Consider the following 17,130-nt stretch of genomic DNA (forward strand, 5'->3'; position numbering starts at 1 on the left):
AAAATCATATGCAGAAGCTAGGTGGGACAACGAGAGCAAAATGTGGAGAAGGGGAATCATAGATGGGTTGAAGTTATTCCCAGCAATAACCCAGGGAGAAGAGACACAGGGAAAGAAAGCCTCCTGTAAAACCGACAAAGATTCAGGCAAAACTAAAGAAAATAAAAGGTCCTGGGAAGAGGAAGATGATTCAGAGGGTGAGGAATTTATGGATAGATTGTTACATGATCGTCCGCCACCGTATGCGGTGAGCGACAGCGTTCCAATCACTAGCTTGGATCCTGAGAACCAGACGCAGGAGAAGGGAGTTACTGATACGGTACAGACTAGCGATAGAGCTTTGATACAGATAAAGAGAATCTACCCTGATGTTCCAGTGCTTGAGACTACTACGAACTTGATAGTGCCGCCAGACCCGATATACACAAAGCCAAAGTTAATACAGATTGAATCGACTCCGAAGCTAATGTCTCAACCGCCACAGTTGATACCTGGGTATAACCCTGTAGCGGGACCACCGTTAGTACCCGTACCGGGTACACTGGAGCAGACCTATGGTGTTCCGGCTCCAAGAAGTCTGGGTTCAGGTCAGACACCTGCCGCTATATCGTTACCTATTACTGTTGGTCCCCCAGTGCCATTGTATGCGCAAGATAAAACAGGGACGTGTGATCAGGGAGTTATGACTCAGGAAGCGATAAGAGGAGGGCCTATGAGAGCTCTACAGATAATGGCCCCGGGAGAGCAAGTAAATGAGCCACCGAGACCCTTGATGGACCTTAGTCCAGTAGGGGCACCTCTCGAAGCGATGCGTCAAGCAGGGTTGGGAGTTTTAACTCCCCAAACCATGAGTACAAATACTTCACACTCTCCAATGATACATGCAGGGAACATTTCACTGCAGGGTTTTACAGTACAACAGTTAAATGAGTGGTTAGAGAAAACTTGTGCCTCACAAAAGACTACAGTAACCACAGTTGAACCTGAGAAAGAAAAACAAGACAAATACTTGAATTTTGTGCGACTAGGGACAGAAGCTGCCGAGTTAGTGGAAGGGACAATGGGAGTAAATAGGTTAGAATCATACACTGAGGCAGAATTGAGATACTTATGTCCCAAGATTACCAAAGAGTTAGGCAAAGTACATCAGAGATTAGTGAATTTGGCAGACAAATACAATATTGATATAGGAAATACTAAACATTTGAAAAGAAGTTACAGATTAGATTTTGACTCCAAAGATTTTGAACACATGAGATCTGCAGGCATGAAGGCACATCTTAGAGAACTGTTGCAAAGTTCACAAATTTGGTGTGCATTGGAGAAATGGGAAGGCCGATGGGCTAAGAAAAGAGATAAGGGAAAGGGAGATAGTGCAGGGTCCAATGAAGTCAGGACCTCACCTAATCCGGATTCAGTAAAAATCTTACCTATGAGAGAGACAGCTGGTGGTGTTTTAGTGCATGTGCCATGGACTAGAGGAGACATTTTATCCTTTACAAATGATTATCCTAGGCTAAGAGAGAAGCCGATCGAGTGGTATCAACAAACGGATAGGTTCGGGAAACTTGCAAAGTGTCTCTGGGAGGACTTGAATACTTTGTTTGAGATCAGTGTTCCGCCTGATTTGTGGCTCGAGTGCAAGAGAGGGGTAGATTGGCCCACGACGGAGCCGGCAAGAGATAAGGTGACAGGTGCACCTTCAGAAGAGGTGATGAAATATTATCATAAAGTAATTGAGTTCTTGAAACAAAAAGTGTTGCCCAAGGTGACCGATTGGCAGAAAATCGACCGTACCTCTCAAGAGGTTAAGGAGTCAATACATGCTTCTTATGAGAGATTATTGAAAGTGTTCAAACATTACAGTGGTACTGAGACTATCGAACTGAAGGACATGAATCACCTTGTGTTTAGATTCGTTGAAGGGCTGAGACCAGAGGTTAGCAAGATGATTAAGAATCATTTGATTTGTTGGCAAGCAAAGACGATTGATGAGGTGCTGCAGTATGCGAAATACTGTAATGACGAAATTGAGTTAAAGCTGAAAAAGTTGAAAGAGAAAGTGATGGTGATGCAGATAAGGGCTGCACAGGCAGGAATACAGGGAAATGGAGTTCAGCAAATGATACAGCAACAACCGCAAATGAATGGTGTGTTGCAGGCACAGCCGAGAGGCAGAGGTCGAGGGTTTGTGAACCGTGGTTCGGACATGAATAATGTTGTTATTCAAAATGATGGTCAAGGAGTGAAAAAGATGTCACCATGTCACGCGTGCGGGGGCGTGGGGCATTGGAAACGGGATTGTCCGAATATGGTGCAGGATGGTGCAGTTCAGCAGAGCATTAATGTCAATACATTACAAAATTCACGAGGTCCAAAAGTGAGACATCAGAACCCGAATTTTCTGAATAATTAGGTACAAATGCAAGGGGTACAGCCCATGCAGCAGATGCAAATGCCGCGTTTTCAGTCAGTACCAATGCAACCAGTGCAGCAGCAGATTCCTGTGGTGCCTAGACAGCAAACGCAATTACCAATGGCTCCGATGGGACAGCAACAGGTGATGCTTCCTCAACAGGTCACAGGCCAGGTAACCAATCAAAATAACACTGTGCAACAATTCCCATTACGAGGTGAAAGTGGCATGAATGAGGATTGGTCAGATGACAGCTCAGACAGTGAAGAGTGCAGGCTTGCAGCATATTTAGAAGTGGATCAGAGAGGCCCAAATGTAGAGGGAAAATTAATGGGCTATAAGGTTTCATTCTTGGTCGACACAGGAGCTACACGCTCTACAGTTCGAAGTGCAGAAGTCCCAAGATTACCTCTCTCAGGGCGTACTATACGAGTGGTTGGTGTGGCAAACCAGTACCTGACTAATCCGATTACTGATCCGGTGCAGGTTGAAATTGGCAATTTCCAAGGCCTGCATAGATTTGTTGTATGCGATTCAAGCCCAGTATCCTCACTAGGAAGGGACTTACTGTGTAAGACAAAATGTTCGATTACCTGTTCCAATGATGGAATAGAAGTACAAACAAATAGTGACGATGAGAGAGACGAGTGTCAATTTGTAGAGGAAGAAGCAGAAACAAATGAAGACTACCCTTTGATTATTTTATTCCCAATGCATACCTTGATCGACCTACCTGTTGATCTACAAGGGACTGTAACAGAGAAAGTGTGGAATTTAACTGGGAAAGAAGTAGGGTTGATAAAAGGAGTAGAACCAGTCAAGGTTCAGATAAAGCCGAATGCAGTGTTCCCACAGGTGCCACAATACCACATGACCCAGGATGTCCTCATTGAGGTGTCACAAATAATTGCAGATTTTCTCAGACAGGGAGTCCTGAAAGAAGTTTTGAGCAGTCCGTGCAACTCTCCCATAATGGGTTTAAAGAAGCCCTGTGGAAAAGTTTGAATTGTGCAGGATTTGAGAAAAATAAATGAAATTGTGATAAAATGCTGCCCTGTGGTACCTAACCCAGCGGTAATAATGTTCCAGGTTCCTTGTGATGCTGAATGGTTTACTGTGGTAGACCTATCACAAGCATTCTTTTCGATACCTCTTCATGAAGACAGCCAATTTTTGTTCAGTTTCAAATTCCTGGATAAGGTGTACAGTTGGTGCAGAATTCATCAGGGGTTTTCTGAGTCACCATCCATCTTCAATCTGATATTGAAGAAGGATTTGGAACCTCTTGTGCTGCCTTTTAATTCGACTCTTGTGCAGTACATTGATGATTTGCTGATTGCATCCAAAACCAGAGACAGTTGTAAATATGATACCATTGCATTATTGAATCATCTGGGAAAGAATGGACACAAGGTGTCACCCAGAAAGTTACAATACTGTCAAAAAGAAGTAAAATACTTGGGACATTTGATTGAGAAAGGGTCTCGAAGAATATCGAAGGAAAGAATAACAGCTGTTTTGCAGATGTATCCCCCAACAACAAAAAGAGACGTCAGGATGTTTTGGGGAATGGTGGGCTACTGTCGCCAGTGGATACCCAACTTCTCGATCATCTCAAAGCCTTTAATAAAATTGACAGGAAAAGAAGTCAAGGATGAGCCATACACAATAACTTTGACAAAAGAGGAGCTTGAATCATTTGTAGAAATAAAGGAATGCATGTGCAGGGCACCAGCATTAGGAATACCTGACTATGAGAAACCTTTTCTGTTGTTCTGTCATGAACGTGATGCTTGTTCTTTGTCTGTTTTAACACAGGTCCACGGATATGCAAATCGCCCTGTAACATATTTTTCAGCTACCTTGGACCCTGTCGCAGCAGCCTTACCGGGTTGTTTGCGGGCAGTTGCAGCAGTTGGTCAAAGCCTTTCACAATGTGAAGGCATAGTCATGGGATACCCTCTGACAGTAATGGTTCCACATTCAGTTGAAATCCTGTTGACACGAACTTAGACACAACACATGACAAATGCACGACTCACTAGATATGAGACGATTATACTGGGGTCGCCAAATGTCACACTAAAGAGATGCACTGTGCTGAACCCGGAAACCTTACTTCCCAATGAAAATACTGAAATCAAAGATGGGGAAGAATTTGAGCATGATTGTCTTGAAGTGACTGAACTTTGTACCAAACCTTGCCCAGACATACAGGACACCCAATTAAAAGAAAACGATTGCATTATGTTTGTTGATGGGTCCTGTCTAAGAGATTCAGCAGGAACATTGAGAGCCGGTTACGCAGTATGTACCATAACTGGCATTGTCGAAGCCTCCTGGCTCGAGAAAGTGTTTTCTGCACAAGTGGCAGAATTAATAGCTCTTACAAAGGCATGCCACGCAGCTGTAAATTTGAAAGTCACTATCTATACTGACAGCAGATATGGATTTGGAATTGTGCATGACTTTGGCCAACTCTGGTTACAGAGGGGTTTCATGACCTCCTCTGGTTCTCCTGTGAAAAACGGTGAACAAATAAGAGATTTGTTACATGCGATTCAGTTACCTCTCGAAATTGCCGTGGTGAAGTGCAGTGCTCACACCAGATCACAAGATTTTGTGTCTATGGGAAACAGTTATGCAGATCAGGTCGCAAGATTTTGTGCATTAAATTGTATATCATTTAAAGAGCAGTGGGAATTGTTACCACAACCTGAAAACAACACAAGTTTTAGTCTAGCATTACGAGTGGTTGATACCTTAGACGAACTGAAAACATTACAAGGTCTGGCTAGCAAAGAAGAAAAACGTTCCTGGCAGAGAATGCAGTGTGTACAAAGAGCAGATGATCTATGGGTTTCAGAAGAGGGAAAACTGGTTCTGCCAAATAGTCTTTTGTCACAGTTTGCCCGGTTATACCATGGGCAGGCACATCTGGGAAGAGATGCCATGATCAGATCCTTTAAGATTGATTGGTTCAATCCAAAATTCAGACATGCCGCAGAAATCACTTGCCACAGATGCGTCATCTGTCAACAGATGAATGCTGGAAAAGGAACTGTGGTAACTTTGAGCCACATTGGGAGAGCTGGAGGTCCATTTAACAAAATGCAAATGGATTTTATCAAAATGCCTGTTTGTGGAGGATTGAAGTACGTGTTGGTGATTGTGTGTGTTTTCAGTCATTGGATTGAGGCATATCCCACACGTAGGAATGACAGTCTTACAGTTGCAAAACTACTACTCAGGGAGCTAATACCAAGATTCGGGTTTCCGGTTTCTATAGAATCAGATAGGGGGACACACTTCGACAATGAGGTGATTAAACTTTTGTGTGCCGCACTCAACATTGAACAAAAGCTGCATTGTAGCCATCGCCCTGAAGCATCAGGACTAGTTGAACAGATGAATGGTACCTTAAAATCAAGAATAGCAAAAATGTGTGCTGCAACAAACATGAAATGGCCAGATGCCTTACCTCTAGTACTGATGTCTATGAGAAACACCCCAGATAAGAGAACGGGACTGTCACCCCATGAAATCCTCATGGGCAGAGCAATGAGATTGCCAGCGGTACCCGCAAATGCACTAGTGAATATCACAGATGATATGGTGTTGGATTACTACAAAGGCTTGGCTGACGTGATTCGCTCTTTCTCTCACCAGGAGGAAGCTAACACGTTGCCACCAATTGGCGAACCAGGTCACTCTCTGCAAGCTGGAGATTGGGTGGTTGTCAAGAAGCACGTGAGAAAATTGTGTCTTGAGCCGCGTTGGAAGGGGCCGTATCAAGTAATATTGACGACCACCACTGCTGTGAAGTGTGCCGGGGTTCCCAACTGGATACACGCCAGTCACACGAAAAAGGTAACGTGTCCCGTTGAAGAGGAACTTGAAGTATCCGGTACAGTAACTTCAGGAAGAGAAGTCTCATAGTCAGAGATCAGTCAAAAAGGAACTACTGGAGAGCCCACTGAGAACAGCCATGTCCCTCAAACTGTCAATGAGTTCGAGAGAGGTGACAGAGTGCCCATCTCAGTCGAGGCAGCAGGAGAACTAAGCCAAGGAGAGGTTCTCCCAGAAGTAGACGAGTACGGGCTGGAGTCCGAACTCAACATAGAACCAGAAGACGAAAGAGAAGGAGAAGCTGTAGATACAAATCGAAACATGTCAGAGTCTCCTGAACCAGTTGCAGGTCCGTCAAGAGAAAACACCAAATCACAAGAGGAGGGTGCTGCCCAACGTCCTGAAGGAAAACATCGAACCAAGACACATAGAGGCGATAATTGGCCAGACAAGTCACATCCTAAAATAAGAGAGGTATTGAATGATACAATAATAGAAGAAAGTGATACTTCACAAGCAGATGATCTGAGTGAAGGAGAACAACAAGGTGAACGAAGGTTAAAAAGAAAAAATAATAGCAAACAGAAGATATACAGGTCCTGAATGGGCATATGCTACAACCTCTGAATGGCAAGAGTTCTTAGCATTCTGTTTTGATCGAGAAGTACGAGGCCAATATTACGGTACCTGAAGATATTCAAACAGAAAAACTCGACTAAAATTGAATTTGTGAAAGCTGAAAAGAGAAAGAGACTTTAGAAACTACTGGAAGTGACACTAAAACCGGATTTGACTTCAAAGAAACCTGATTATGACAAGCTGCTAACCTGAATTGACAAAAGGGGTCCTGGAGCGAGTGAAGACGCTGTGATATACGCAAAGAGTTTTTTTTTTTCTTTTTCTTTTTTCTTTTTCTTCAAGTTGATTGTTGATCTGCTATTCTGATTCTATACAAACATGGCTTACAGTAGCAAAGGAAGTAAGGTGTGTGTTTGGTTAGGTCTTATAATAGGTGTTGTATGTGCAGTAATGATTGTGGGTGTGATTGTGGGAATGCCATGGAGAGAGAAAGAAACTATTAATGCAACTTCGAAACCTAAAACTACTACTAAACTATCACCGTTGGAGAGATTTGAGCAAGATGCAAGACATATGCATGAGGGAACTAATGCAAAAGGGGAACTTTCTACTAATGTCTTCTATCGCTTATTAAATGAGTATGTGGAAACTATGGATGCGAAAGATTGTTATGTATGTACTAAAATTCCTTCATCTGTGCAGGAGGGAGTTACTTATCATAGCCTCCCTCTTACTTATGGAATTAGTTGCAGCTTGCTATTAACAAGATTCTATAATCAAGAGCATGTGCAATACTTTTACTCAAACTTAGATGTTGTGTTTTCTTTTGTGCCTGTGATTGAATTCCTAAATAAATTAGCTAAAGAGCATGATATAAAAATAGTTAGAGGATTCTTTGAGCCAACACTTACATTTGGAACTGCTTATGCACATCGCAACAATTTGACTTGTTTATTGTCTCCTGTAGAGAAAAGCTTTTTAGATCACACAGATGATAGACGCAAAGCATTGAAAGAAAGGTTAGAAAAAGGACTAGAAAAACATACTTATGCAAATGATTATGCTTACACTGCAATCAAAACACAAGGCAAACTAGCTATAGATGCATTACATGTAGGTAGGCTCTGTATATATAGACCAAAATCTGATCAAGACAATTTGTTTGTGGGTACGAGTGAATGTAGGCATGTGTTTTTGTTTCAGAGTAAATGGACCTTTATGTTAAATGGACAAGATCCAGCGATCCCTGAAATCTATTATATTTGTGGACTAAATGCATATTACCGTCTCCCTAAGGGATGGTATGGGACATGTTATTTGGGAATAGTATTCCCAAAGATACACCAAATTGATGACTTAAAACAAATACACAAAAACTTCAATAAGGTGTGGTTATTCATGACTGAAAGGTCATGGTTGCACCGAAGGTTTAACCAATGTCTAAATTGAGATATATTGTGGTAATATATGTTGACAATATTATTGATATATTGCTTGATATATTGATCAGTTATCTCGTCTTACGGTGTCTCACCACTGGGTCCAAAGATTCATCGGCCTAAAACGAGTCCTGATGTGTATAAATTAACATAGAAGGACGCGTTAGCACTACAATAATGTATGCCTACATTGGAGGGGAAATCCACACAGAAAATATGGAATGGATGAAATCAGAATGTAGGTTTATTAAGAGCAATTTGATGTACATAAGTGGGACTATTGTACTACTACTACTAAATGTACTATAGAGTGCATTTCTGAATAGGTCCCACGTTGACTGCAGTCACAGGTTTTATGAACCTCCTCCCAAGGTCACAAGTTGCAAGTCACCTCTTGGAGGGCATAAACCTGCTGAGGGCCACAAGGAATTGTGATTCCAAAAAATGAATGGAAATGAAAACACAAGCACTTACACGGGCCAGAGTCTGAAAGTGCTTCTAGGTAAGTATACACCTAGTTGTAAAGAGGATGAGTATAGGAATTCATAAAAAAAGGGTCACCTAAAAAATAATAACTATTCTACTCATAACATATTAATGAATATTTAAAAAAAGCCCATAAAATGTCAAATTGTTAATGTGAAGCTATGGTTACAAAATAATAAAACCTTGAATTTATGCAGTCACTGTTAGCTAAACAAACCATACCTTTGACCCCTTAAGAGAAACCCGGGCATCAAATATGCTGCTCTTGATCTCACACTTGATGTTACAGATGACTCCATAAAAGACCGTAGTGGCATCATAGGTAGCATGAATTAACACCTTACCGTTACGAATGTCACCGTAGGCAAAGGGCCATTTTTCCTTTGCGTATGTTTTGTTGAAGATTTTGTGTTGTTACATTATGTTATTTATTGGTACAAAATTCTTACGAGCTCTGCATTTATCGGATATAGATATTGAATGTATGCTGATTGATGGATAGATTCTTCTTTGATTAAGTCAATTATTTATCTTCTGCTTTAAGTCTCGGTAAATATACGGCATATTAGATATGAAGAAGCTTAAAGCAGAGATGCTCGGTTGTACAATTGAATGGATAAAAGTCGTTGCTGTTTATGCATGACGTTTTGAAGAGAGAAAATGAACGTATTAATACATTTTAAACGTACAGTCAGCAGCACGAAGCCAGTTGCTGTGTTGTGATCCCCACGATTCACAGGTAAGAGTGCCAAGAAGCGTTTCAGAAAGAGTGAGTATGTTATGTTATTTGTATTTGAAAGAGCGCTATGGTCCGTAAATAGTCTTCTTGAGGTACCCTATGATGTTAAATGTTATCAGATGTTATCTGTTAGCTTGAAAAACGATAAACAAACGTGTTCCAAAACAGTATGTACTGCAGCACGCACAGCTTTATATTTGCTCTTATCTACAGCCTGATGGAAGCATTTCCTTTGCACAAGCTTGTTTTTGTATTATCTACCAGATAACAGAAAAAACTGTGCAGCACTTGGGAGAAACTAATTAGTGTCGACAGAAGGCACAGTCTAAGCAGGTTGGACAAGAAGAAGCAAAAAGCACCAGGGAAACAAAGTAACAGTGAAGATTCAAAGGGCTACGTTTCTTGTATCTGCCTTTAACAAGATAACACAGAAAAACGCACAAAAGGATGAGATATGTGCGGATCAAACAGCGTCTCTTATCATTGTTTGAGGTAATAACGCCTCTCGCCTCATGTTCCTTCGCTCGGAACTACTGCACGATCAAGTGTTAATATATTTCATTTACAATATAAAGTGGAAGGCAGATTCAGCATCCAGCCATAATGGAGACAAATGACAGCTTCATTCCTGGTACCACTGGTTGGAGGTAATTACCGCTGCTATCACCGTGTTGGCATAGATCACTGCCCGTGGAATGGTCCCATCCACACTGCAGAAATATGACTGTCAAAGGCAAGTTATTGCCTTCATTCTTTTACAGCCGTTCAAGATAAAGGAAAGCGTTCCTAATGGGAGTGATGTTTCTTGCGGAATAATATTAACGAGGAAAACAGGCGATGAGTTATAACCAAGCAAGGTGCTGTGGGCGGCCTCTGTGTTCATTAGAACACACGTGCATAGCCCAAAAATATACTGCCCATGCCAAAACTTCGGACTGCTTGGACGATGAATATCTGTCCTGAATATGTTGCTAATGTAAACGTAGGCGCATTTACAATTTTAGGCACGATAGCTGAATATTGTAAATAGAAAGTCGCCAGATATGATATCTGTTCCCTACATACCGTTTAATAAAATATTGCTTCATTGGTGTTTAAAAAAATAGCTATTCGGAAATTATTTTTAAACCTCAAATAGGACACAACATTTATGTAAAAAAATATTCTGATGTCCAACATTCTAACATAGATCCCGAACCTAACTACGACTCATATTCTCCTGTTATTGCTAAAATCAGGCTAAATTAGTTGAATAAAATTTATTGGTGATGATGATGATGCCTAAATGCTGGATGAACTCTGCATCAAGAGCTAAATATCAAAAACATTTTGGAAGTATTTTATAGTATTGAAATATAACTATGACTGCATACTGTGTGTACTGAAACATACCTGGCTTATCACCTAACAAGTATTGGGTTGATAATACATTAATTATTCCGCAGAATTGGCTGCATCAACTAAACAATTTTATGTTGGAAGTAGTTAATTTTACTGGTATTAGACTTTTTCACGAGTATGTTAATTGTTGAGCAGTCACTTTGACAGTGATTGTTGTTAGCATCACATTGCACCGTATACATTATTGTTCACTATTGTCAGTAGTATTTCAAGTAGTATTTCATGAAAAAAACATTTTGCATAACAAATGTAATTACAAGTACAAGTTTTACTGCTAATACATTAAAATTCGGTCGTTAAATAAAAGTTTAAGTAATACGCCCAATATAACATGGAAACAGAATTACATCAGAGGCTCAATGCATACACATGCATTGGCACGTACGCACGCACACACACACACAAACACACTACTGTTACCACATTTGTTCATTTGTTGCACTGTGCAGATGAGAATATACCTTACATCCTGATGCGTCTCTCAATTGGTGGAAAGGCAGACACTTCCATATGCAGTCCTTTGGTCGTGGTGCTGGGTGAGATGAATTCTGAGAACAGGAGTAGACAAGGAAGGCAAGTGACCCATGTGGGAAAGGGTGCACTCCTCTGGCACCACAAACATTGCACTATCAATCCTAAAAAGCCTCCAGTGTGTGGGCTGTTAAATCTGAAGTAGATGAGGTGAGACTTTGCATTTCTTCCAGCCTTCCATCTTAGTGGCTGGTTGCAGATGGAAGATGTTCCGGAAATTGTGCAGAGGGACATGAGTACTGGGTGTGGCCACCAGTTTGGGTGGGGTTGGGTGGTAGTGAGAGTGAGGAAAGAGATGTTGAAGAATATTCAGCACATGAGGCTGTGTGCTGCCATCCAAGAGGTTCTGGGCATGGTACTATTGCATTTTTTTAGGTAGAGGCGACTGGTCCTGCAAAAAGATAAGTTTTAGGAATAAGACAACTGCCTGATTTGAGTAAAAAGGTGAAAGACGTAAGGCTGAAAAGAAATTGAAAGAAAGCACATAGTATTGTGTGTTCATGTACATGCAGTTGTAGAAAGAATAAATTAGGTCAGACCTTCCAATAACATGGCACTTTTATTGCACTAAAAACTGTGCTGCTATTCAATGAATCTGCAGATAAACCAAGGGAAGGCCAAAACACTTAGAGATCAAAAAGTTAAAATTTACATTTTAACTCTCATATGTTTGTTTTCTCTTTGCTGCAGTGAATACAATTATAGCAAAACCAGCATGAAAGGTGAACTTTACTTAAGGAAGTGCCTTTGCTCGGTTTGGTGTAAACCTATTCAGTAGTTTTATATTTATGCTGTAGTTGTATGTTAGGTCATAGTTTCCATAGGAAGAGCATTTTGTTTATTTTGCTAATAAATTAGGTGCCCTTTGACAAATCTTCACATAGCTTTCCAAACAAAGATCAATCACCTGAGCTTTTTCAAAGAAGGTTTCGGGATGATCACCATATGGGTGGTAGATGAACCAAGCTAAGGAAAACAGGATTGGTGGGACACTGCAGGCACAAGCATTCTCCTTAGCCCCATTGGTACTGTCAGTTCCCCCTCTTCAAACAAGAGCATGGTGTAAATGAACCATAATCAGGTACACAATGACAGAGAAAACTCTGCAGCCAGATTTACTGGAGCTTTGACAAAGTATTGCCTAATGGCTATGCTATGTTCTACTGTAGTATATTCATTAATATCAGGCCTTAACCTACCCAAAAGATTGGCATTCAAAGAGAGATGAGATCTGTGGGGTTACCAAACAATATATAGCCAAATGTAGATTTGTCAAAACCAAAGAAGAACAGTGTTGGATAGAAAAGTCCCTGCATGGTGATGGACTTGTACTCCTGCCCTGAGTGCCAAAAATGCAATTATGACTGAATCCCTGTTACTAATTTTTGTTGTTATGTGTGAATACAGGTCATCCATGGGTTCCATGACATAGACGAGCCTCACGGATTGTGTTCTTTTTGGACCAGGAGGGATACCAAAAGTGCAACCCTCCCTCACAGTGGTGAAAATATACCACCTTTGCCAGGTACAACCAGAGGCTGGCAGTATACCATGCAGTGATCAGTAGAAGTGTGAACAGACCTTTTTACCTGTGTCACTGGAGTGATGCCTATAGAATTACCTCATGTAATTTCCGCTGCTGTTTACTTAACTCACCCTTGACCTACATCAAATTAGTATGTTGTGCATCTCAGTGCATGTGCTTTTTATGCATGTGCTGGGTGTAAGTGTGCCTGTGAATAGTACAATTTGTTGGAAGATTCTGGGTTTCATTTTGGGAGACCCAGGGCTGACTGGAGTGGAATGAGGAGATAGATGCATCCCCCTTGACAGATTTTTGGATTGCTGCGTTCCTGGAGCTGTATGGGACACACCCTGGAGGAATGGGAGTCAGGATCTCCAACACACCTCAAACACTGTTCTTTGATTCAGAGAAAAGCAATTGGAAAGGGGCCTGGAGACATTTCAGGAAGAAGCTGGAGCTACTATAAAGAGTAGGGTTGAGGCCTTGGGATAACCTTTGGACACACATATCACTGCGGCTGACATCCAAGTGTGAATCTTTAGTCATTCCTATGACCTGTGTTGTGGGGCTATCTGATTTGGATTCACTCCTGCTGTGACAGTCTTCTACGAGGGAGAAAGGCAGGGCAGAGGAGAAGGCACTAAAAAATGAATCAGACCCCCAAAACAAGCTTCAAGGACTCAGACCCTAAATCACATTTGATGTCTTAAAATAGAATATAAGAAGGGGAGCTTGAACCTTCCAAAATAGTCAGCTGTCAAGCAGCCAGCCAGGCTGTGTGAGGGGTTGAAGCCCAACAAGACTTCTGCCTGTGACCATGGTTTGAGGCTAATGCCTGCCAGTGTCCCAGCACAGTGAGGGGACATCACTAAGGGACATCCAAATCCACTTGCTTCTGGAGCCTGGAATAACAGTGTCTGCCTACTTGCCAAAGCAAATGAACCTTATGATGAAGAGGAGAGTGTTGGAGGGAGCACAGTCATGGCTGGCTCACCAATCGGGCTGCTGCCTGTGTGCAGATTCACATTGAGAGAGGACCTCTGTGACATTAGCTTTAATACTTGCAGTGCCAATTGGTCTGCCAACCTCAGGCAGTTTGTAAGTCGGTGACCCTTTATGATAGAGGTGGCTGCCCTGAAGAGCAGCCTCCTGCTGTGCTGATCAAGCCATCACTTGAGTGAAGAGCAGGTGTGGTGACTCCATATTCCCCCGACGGAAAACAAGTATTACAGCCTGGTGTATGCCATCATCATGAGAAGAGGCTGCTGTCATGACCCATGTGGGCCCGAGACCCAACTGAGTCTCAAAAACAGAAGCCACTGAAATCCCACTATCGTGTGGGGAACACCAAAGGAATCTTAGTGTTGCATCGGAGGAGCGCAGAGAACACCCTGCTGTGGACCATGCATTGCCACCTGTGTTATTCTCACCTGAGGTAGCAGCTGTAGCTACCATCCCTGAAAGAGAGGCAGTCTCAGAAACTCCCGTCGGACAATCCTGGATGGTGTTGGTAGGACTGAACCAAGGGCTAGAAGTCCCCAGGAGAACATGTCTGCCAGATAGCACTTTGGCACTTGGAACACTTTGACTTTTTTAGCAAGAATCAGAGTGGGACTCCTGAGATATAGACTGCAAGAGGGGGCTAATCTGATTGTCGCCTATAGTGAATAGGAAATAACCACCACCTTTAGTGTGAAGGGAAGTGGGGTCAGGGGACTGTCAATAAAACACTAGGGGCCAGATGTAGCAAAATGCGATTTTGCAAATCGGAAATTGCGAGTCGGTTCGACTTGCAATTTCCGATTCGCAAAATCGTATGCAGAATGGTGTCTCAGACACCTTCTGCGAATCTCAAGGCGGTCGCAAAGACCCACCTCATTAATATTAATGAGGTGGGTCGCAATTTGCGACCCCCTTGAGATTCCCTGCACTCACAGGGATGGTGGCCTGCTGGAGACAGCAACCTCCATGTCTGTGACTGCTTTTTCAATAAAGCAGTTTTTTTCGTTTTTTTTTGTATTGCAGCCTATTTTCCTTAAAGGAAAACGAGTTGCAATACAAAATTAAAAATGAAACCATTTGTTTTTGTTTTTTCACAGTAGGCAGTGGTCCATTGGACCACTGCCTGCTCTGAAAAAACATTTTGTGCGACATTCACAAAGGGAATACCGACTCGCAAAATGGGAATGTGCATCGCAATGGCCATTTTGCATGGCGCAAACTGCGATTTTCGCAGTTTGCGCCATGCAAAACAGTTCGTACATCTGGCCCTAGAACTCTGACATTAGAGGAATTGGTGAATTGGTTGTGACTGCCATATTTCACTTTGTGGTTGTTTATAAATAGTCCTTTTGTCATAAAAAAGTATTGGATTAAACAAGCATTTATTGCGGCTATTGAATATATTTTGAGTTGTGAGCCTGTGTTCATTCCCCTGTGTCTACCAATCCCCCCAAAAGCCTAGGACTGATTGACCCCTAATACCACTTGACATGCATATGCTTTCTCCATGTTCTATCAAGAGCCCTATTCAACTCCTTCTTGACCTCATCGTGTTAGACCTGCCGTTCTTGGCTTGGTATTCACCCAAATGGCTAGCCTTCACTGCACCTGTTTGCTAAATTTCTTTTTGCTAGCTTTAGTACTCTGTGCACTTTACACTGCTACAAGTACTAAAGGGCTTGTTCTCTATCACTAAAACTTGGTAAAATTAGCTTACATTTAATTGGCACATTTATATAAGCCCCTGGTAAAGGACTCTACATGTACCCAGGGCCTGTAAATTAAATGCTAACTGTGGACTTGCAGCACTCATTTTGACACCCGCTAAACAAGCCTTTTAAATGTCTCAGTCGTGCCAATGAAGCCAATAGTGCAGTTCTTAACTGTCATTTCAACTGGGCAAAATAAACACTTTACCAGGTGCCAAACCTTCCTTTTTAAGACATACAGGTTACCCCTAAGGTAGGCTCTAAAGGCTGGATGCCTTGTATGTTAAAAGGACATGTGGGTTTAGGTTTTACATGCCCTGGTAGTGAGAAACTCCTAAAGTAATTTTCACTATTCTAAAGCCTATCTCCCCCATTGACTAACATGGGGTTACCTTATTTCATTTAATACATCACTACTTTTGATTTAGGCCAGAGGTATGCTGCTTAGGTTCAAAATACTTGAAGTTTTAACAATGGTAAACTCTGATTTTAAGTCACAGTCCTGAAAATGACACTTTTAAAATGTTGGCATTTTCTTGTCCTAACTTTTTGTGTGAAGAGCTCTGCTGTTGAGGTTTGTGCCTTTGTTAGAAATTGGGTCTTTGGTTGGCAGTCAGGTTACCCCCTGTCCAACGAAGGACCCTCACTCTAGTCAGGGTAAAAGAGAATCACCCTCAGCTAACCCCTGCTTACCCCCTTGGTAGCTTGGCACTAGCAGTAGGCTTAACTTCAGAGTGCTAACTGTAAAGTATTTGTACCAACACACACAGTAACTTAATGGAAATGCTACAAAATGACACAACGCAAGTTTAGAAAAACAGAGAATATTTACCTAAACAAAACAAGACCAAAATGACATAAATCCACAATACACAAATCAACTTATCAATTAAAAAGCAAAAAGAGTCCTTATGTAGTTTAAAACACACTGTTAGCATGAGAATGTACCTTGGGTGCATCAAAAATAACTCTACACAGGCGAGTGTGTGTCAAAAAGAGCTTGCAATGCTTCGATTTCACTCACAAGCAAGACCTTGATCCTTTCGTTGGTTTGGGGTGCGTCGTTTCTTCTCTCCACAGGAGAGCGATGCGTCAATCCGGTCAGCACTCTCGGGTCCGGGCAGGCCTTGCGTTGTTTTTACATGCCCAGCGGTGCTTGTGTCAGAAATCCAACTGCACGATGATCCAAAAACCAAGCAGCGCGGGTTGCGATCTCACCAGCCTCCGACAGCGATGCTGCGTGTCATTTCTCCAGCTCCGTGCGTCATTTCTTTGGTTGTGTTACAGGCGAGTGTCGATTTTCAGCTGCGAAGCCGGCGGCATGTCGATTTCCCAGCCGCAGGTAGGAGTCGTGTCGATCTTTTCCCCGCATGGCATTCTGTGCGTGGATTTTTTCCTCTTAGGCTGCCAGCCTCTCCTTTCAGGGTCCCAGGAACTGGATGGGCACCACTTGG

Source organism: Pleurodeles waltl, chromosome 8 (genome assembly GCF_031143425.1).
Source record: "Pleurodeles waltl isolate 20211129_DDA chromosome 8, aPleWal1.hap1.20221129, whole genome shotgun sequence".
NCBI lineage: Eukaryota > Metazoa > Chordata > Amphibia > Caudata > Salamandridae > Pleurodeles > Pleurodeles waltl.